Source organism: Arachis duranensis, chromosome 3 (assembly GCF_000817695.3).
Source record: "Arachis duranensis cultivar V14167 chromosome 3, aradu.V14167.gnm2.J7QH, whole genome shotgun sequence".
Lineage (NCBI taxonomy): Eukaryota > Viridiplantae > Streptophyta > Magnoliopsida > Fabales > Fabaceae > Arachis > Arachis duranensis.
In genome coordinates this window covers 78,871,697-78,877,649 of record NC_029774.3, presented here as the reverse complement: position 1 = coordinate 78,877,649, position 5,953 = coordinate 78,871,697, and the positions used below count along the sequence as shown (strand labels likewise).

Here is a 5,953-nt window from a genome sequence, read left to right as displayed (position 1 = left end):
TGTGGTTTATTGGCTAAGATAGAGTGCATTTAGAATCTTTACATGTATGGTTGACTAATGATTTTTATTAGAAAATACTTTTATTGGCTAAGTGATATTATGGTTTTGATATGGCTATGCTTACTTTAGTTTGAGATGTATGAATTTTTACAGTTAATTAACTTCATTCTAGTACTTTTAGATCAATATTATAAATATATTTTGGTTAGAGATAATTTTTATTATATATATTCATTTAAATAAAAATGCAGAATTATTATACATGTAATCATATTAACTATTATGTTGTATTAATAATTATTAGATAATTATATATATATACAGAAAAAAATAAGACCTAAGGCTACATTTATATACAGTAGCTATAGTATACAAAAAAAACGAGATCTAAGGCTACACTTATATACAGTCGATATAGTATACAAAAAAAAAAAAGAGGGACATAAGGCTACGCTTATAAAAAGTAGCTATGGTATACAATGTGGCTACGTTTTACAAGTGATGTAGTAGCGTTGAAAAGCGTAGCGTAGCCTATTCTGGAAAAATGAAAGCTTTAAAGTGTAAGACCCAGAACTTTTGAAAAGTCTTATTTTGATCAAGTCTCAAATCATATAGTTATTTATAGCCTTAATTTTAGAAATTATTTTATTAAAGATAATTAAGGCAAATTTTGATTTATTGGATTTGAGATAAGTTATGATTATTATCCAATTTCACAATTATTGGATTATTTTCTATATTCAAATTATAAAGTTGGTAGTTGTGAAATAATAGAGATGTCTATATGATTTGGATTAAATAATTAATATTTTAAATATTAATACTGCTACTTTGCAAAATAAAGGATTTAATTATATTATTCCTAATTATTTGATTTGGACATTTTATTGAAAATAATTGGTGCAATTGATGAGCAAATAGTATTTTTATAGATATTATTGTTGGGTTTAATTTGGGTTTCAATTACTATATTATTCCCAATTTTATTTGAAATTACTATATTGCCCCTAACCCTAATTTACACACACACACCCCACCAACCTATTGACCTAGCCGCCGAAAAATCCCCTTCCCCCAAACCCAGCAGCCACACCCCTACCTGTTTCTCTCTCACCCTCTAAGCGATTCCACACACACAGAAGCATGAAAGAAAGAAACGGGAAACCAGAAATGGAGACTGGGCCAGAAGGAGAGAAGGAGAGGGGGAAGGGCTTAGTGCCGCCGGCTGGGTACTGCCGCGGTGATCGCCGGACTGCCGCACGCAAGGGGCGTCGCCATCGAAGCTGCCTCGTTCATCCCTGCCCAGTCGCAGTTCTGCCACCCATCACCCTATTCCGTCGCTGGAGATCTCGGAGCCGCTGCTCGTTGCGCCGTCCTTGTTGCCGCCACTGCTTCCATGTCTTCCAACGGCGCTGCTATCGCCACCGTGAGTCGCGGCCAGAGAGGAAGCGTTACAGCAATTGAATCCCGAGAGGGACATGTTCACGAGACGGGAGAGAGAGAGAGAGCTGCGGGGAGAGGGAGGCCGTGCGTCCTGTCGCGCGCGTCACTGCCCAAGTACCGCCACTGATCCGTGCTGCGCGAAGCTAACGCCGCCGTTCCTGCCGCCGTTAGCACCGCCGGCGTTCCGGCCATCACCGTCGTTGAGGGAACTCACCGGAGTTGTTAGAGGTTGTCACTGCTCTTTGTGGTTCTGTGTTGAGTTGCGCTGGTAAGCCTTTGCGGCCGGAAAATTATGCGGGTAAGGGTTTTAAATTTGTGGTTTCGGTCATTTTGGGTTTCGAGAAGTTTTGACGCTATGCGGTTTTTTTAGTTGATCCACTGGAGCTTCTGGCCGCCGCCGGAGCTGTTGCTGGGGCCGGTTCAAAATCGCAGCTGCTTCGTGTTTTTATTCCGGTAAGAAATTATGTTTCGAAAAGCCTCGCGTTAGTTTTCGGTTGTGTTTGGTTAATAAATGAGCTTTGGTAACGTGGGGTCGAGTCCGGATTATTATATGTTGCGATTACTGTTGCTATGGTTATTGCAAAAGTGGCTGGGAGCTGAGGTTTTGGTTGCCGGTGATTACGAGTTGAGGCAGAAAGGACTCTATGAGACGTTTGGGTTATGAATTTGCGTTTTGAGGTAGGGACACTTTTCGAAAATTTTATTTTATATGTTGGAATTATTACATATGGATACTGTTGTGAGACAATTTTGTATTTGGTGATTGTATCAGCCTTATGTATTATTTGATCATCTCGAATGATTATGAATATTTGTTTGGCCAAATTGTTGTGCGGCTTTATGAAATAGAATGTTTTGAAGTTGATTCTTTAATGATTTGAAATTTGAGTTTGATCCGTTGAGAATTGATTTGAGTTGAGTTGATTTTCTTGAGATTTTCTTAAGAAGGTGAAAAATAGAATACACTCTTGAATTCAGCCTGGCTTGCTTTAAATGATCTGGTTTTTGATAAATGGTTGTTACTGAACCGTTTCTTTAAAACTTTAGAAATGAGTTTATTCGGCTGATAATGATTTGATTTTGAAACGGTTTTCTTGAAATATGGTATTGAGATTGACCGTTGGATTTTGGCTTGCCTTTGAATTGATTTTGGATTTTTGGGTTGTTGGAAAAGGATTGTGGAATGGTTTTATTGGGACCCGGACCGGGTGGCAAAGTCCAAGTTTTAGGGGAGGTGCTGCCGAAATTTCTATAAAATCCGAATCTTTATTGAAATGTTGTCTGAAAGAATGATGAGTTAAAGACTTCTACTATTTTATTTGAATTATCAAGAAAAGGATGATTCATGCTTTTGAAATGAATTAATAAAGGGAAAATTGTGATTTAGTCTTGCTTCTTAAGAAAGGCATTATATCTCTTTCAGGAGAAAGTTATTTAGATGAAACTTATGTTTTAAAGCTGTTTTAAATGTGACAAGGGCAATACCTTTGAATTTGACTTAAGGGTTTCAATTAGAGGAGTTTCAATGACTTTGAAAGAACCTGAATTTCTCTTGAGAAGTTTTATCTTGAAATGTTTTGAGAAAGGTTTTAAGTACTCTTTAAATTCTGAATTCTTGCAAGACTAAAACAATTTTGAACAGTTGAAACGTTCTAGAATTCATCATGGGGGTTGAAGTTGGTTTTGCCTAAGTAAAGAAAACGACTTTGAAAGAAGTGAATGATTACGTGACTCAGTTTGGCTTGGATCCTATTTTATTACTCAAATCGGAAAGCCAAGGTTTTAATGATTTTAAATGAATTTGGCGAAATGAGTTATGTTATTCTCCCCTAAAGACTTGGGACTCTACCGAGAAACTTTTGATATAAAATCCCCTTGTTGGATGAATGATTTTGAATTTTTCAAAATGAATCTTTAACTTGCCATGGTTATGGAAGTTGTGGAAAGAGGATGCCGAGAGTGGCATTGTTTTTAAAAGGGGAATTTACTTTGAGTAAATTTGTCTTATAAGCCCGAGATGATTTGAGAAATGAGATCTTTAAAGCTGATGCTGAAAAGAGTTGAAACTTGATTTCAAAGTTAATGAATTGAGAAAAGTGATTTATGGATTAAATGCCGATTTATGAATTTGATGATGTTGAATGGTGGAGGTGCTATTTTGTTATGAGCCGGAATGGCTGTGTATGATATTGATTTATGGCTGATTGCCGAATGAGTTATAGGTCGTATGGCTGACTATGAATTATGAATTTAAGTCGGATGGCTGAGATGGATGTTGATCCATGACTGGGACTGAATGAATATATGCTTGAGATACCTGGGTAGAAGCAAGGGTTGTGGTTCGTCCCACTTGCTCCAGGTCAGAGACTGTGATGCCCGGGTAGTAGCGGTAGTAGTGATGATTTCACTCGCTCCAGGTTGAGCTTAAAAACACCTTCCTGGGTAGTAGCCGCAGTAGTGGTTATTCCACTGGCTCTGGGTTGAGAGGGTAGTAGCAATGGAGTTGTAGCTCAAACCTACTTGCTCCGCGATGGGTGTTTCTGTCCATGGTTAGCTACCAGGACGTGTCGGGTTGGCTATATAACCGACAAATGATATCATCAGCCACTAGGACAGCATGCATCATATGCATCTATGTAACATTGTTAGCGTGTGCATATTGTACGTGGTTTGCCTTTGTGATTAACTGCTAATTGTTCTACTTGTTGTAACTGTTTGTTTGTGCTTGAACTTCCTATCTGTGTTTGCATCTGGGACTCTGTTAGATTGTGGTGATTGGTTGATGGTTGGATTGTTTGGGCCTAGGGCCGTGGTTGAAATGAGATGGACTGATGATTAGTTTCGGTTTTGTGTTTCTGGTTTGGAAAAGTATGAAATGCTAATTTAGTTCAGCATGGTTAAACCTTTTTGAAAGGGCTTTTGAGTTTTTGAGAATTGAACGGTTTCTCTTTCAGAAAAAATTTCTGACTTTACTTATATTGAAAACCGTTGTTTTTGAAAAGAGGCATAAGACAGTTATTAATCACTGGTACGGTTTATCTTCACATATCCTATTACAGTAATTCCCAAAAATCCCTACTGAGAACCCTTTCAAGGATGATGTTCTCACCCCCCTACGTTTTTCCCCTTTCAGGATATGGGCGCAGAAGTCACGAAGAGTTTATTTAGTTGTTGTGGAAATGCTCTGTGTTGCTTTAGATTATTATTTAATGTACTCTCGCCTTTATCTTGATATATTCTGTAAGAGGAATAGAAATTGTATTGGGTAATTGATAAACCACTATTTTATGGTTTATCTTGTGCTTAATTGAGTGGATTTTATCAACTCTTTACCCACTTATTCATACTATTTGCATGGTTTTACATTTACCTTCCTAATTATGTGCTTTGATTGAAAACATGCTTCTTTAGCTTTAAGTTCCCTATGTTTAATCCTCTCTTATTACCATTAGATGCCTTGATATGTGTGTTAAAGTGTTTTTAGATATTATAGGGCAGGAATGGCTCAGAGGATGGAAAGGAAGAATGCAAAAATGGAAGGAATACAATAAGTTGGAGAAACTGCTAAGCTATCCAGCCTGACCTCTTCACACTCAAACAACTATAACTTTAGCTAAAGAGATCCAAACGAAGCGGTTTCAGTTGCGTTGGAAAGCTAACGTCCGGGGCTTCGATTTGATATATAATATGCCAGAGTTGCCCTGATGCTAGGTGACGCGAACGCGTGATTCATGCGGATGCATCGTATCTGCGAACTTCAACCCGCGCGACCGCGTGGGCAACGCCTCCGCGTCACTTGGCCGCGACCTGTACGGACCAGAAAGCACTGGAAGTGACTTCTGGGCTGTTTCTGACCCAGTTTTCGGCCCAGAGAACACAGATTAGATGCTATAAAGTGGGGGAATGCATCCATTCATGATCATGCTTTCATAATTCACTTTCCATGATTTAGGTTTAGTTGGAGAGGGGTTCTCTCCTCTCTCTTTAGGATTAGGATTTAGGACTTCTCTTAGTTTTAGGAGTGACTCTCGATCCCAGGTTCAATGGTCTTTTACTTTATATTTATCTCTTATTCTCAGATACTTTAATGCTTATATTAGTTATGTTGCCTATTTGGCTTATGCCACATTCATGATGATTTCCTTATTTAATGTTCCTTGAGGTATTTCAGTTTAATATTGCTTTCTTTTATTTATGCCATTGATTATTCCCAATCTGAAGACATTTTCATTCCAGTAGAATTAATTTACTTTTCCCTTTTTGGTCTTGGTTAAGAAATCAGTAACTCAGGAGTTATCTTAGTTCAACATAATTGACGTAAGGGTTAACAAAGTGGAATTAGGATTCAATTTTCATCATCATTGATAAGGATAACTAAGTCTGGACTTCCAATTTCTCATACCTTGCCAAAAGGTTTACTTTACACTATTTATTTATTTTAATTGCCATTTAAATTATCTGCCATATTCATTCCTCACTCCCAACCCCAAAATACACTTTTTCATAACCA

At 37.8% G+C, this 5,953-nt stretch overlaps 1 long non-coding RNA gene across 1 annotated transcript; it reads left to right on the top strand.

Moving 5' to 3' along the window:
- Positions 1–1,047: 1,047 nt before the first annotated feature.
- Positions 1,048–5,598, top strand: LOC127745540 (uncharacterized). Its single transcript, XR_008006708.1, has 4 exons — positions 1,048–1,741; positions 1,814–1,896; positions 2,030–2,121; positions 4,577–5,598. It is a non-coding gene; the product is annotated as an uncharacterized LOC127745540 (long non-coding RNA).
- The last annotated feature ends 355 nt before the right edge of the window (positions 5,599–5,953 follow it).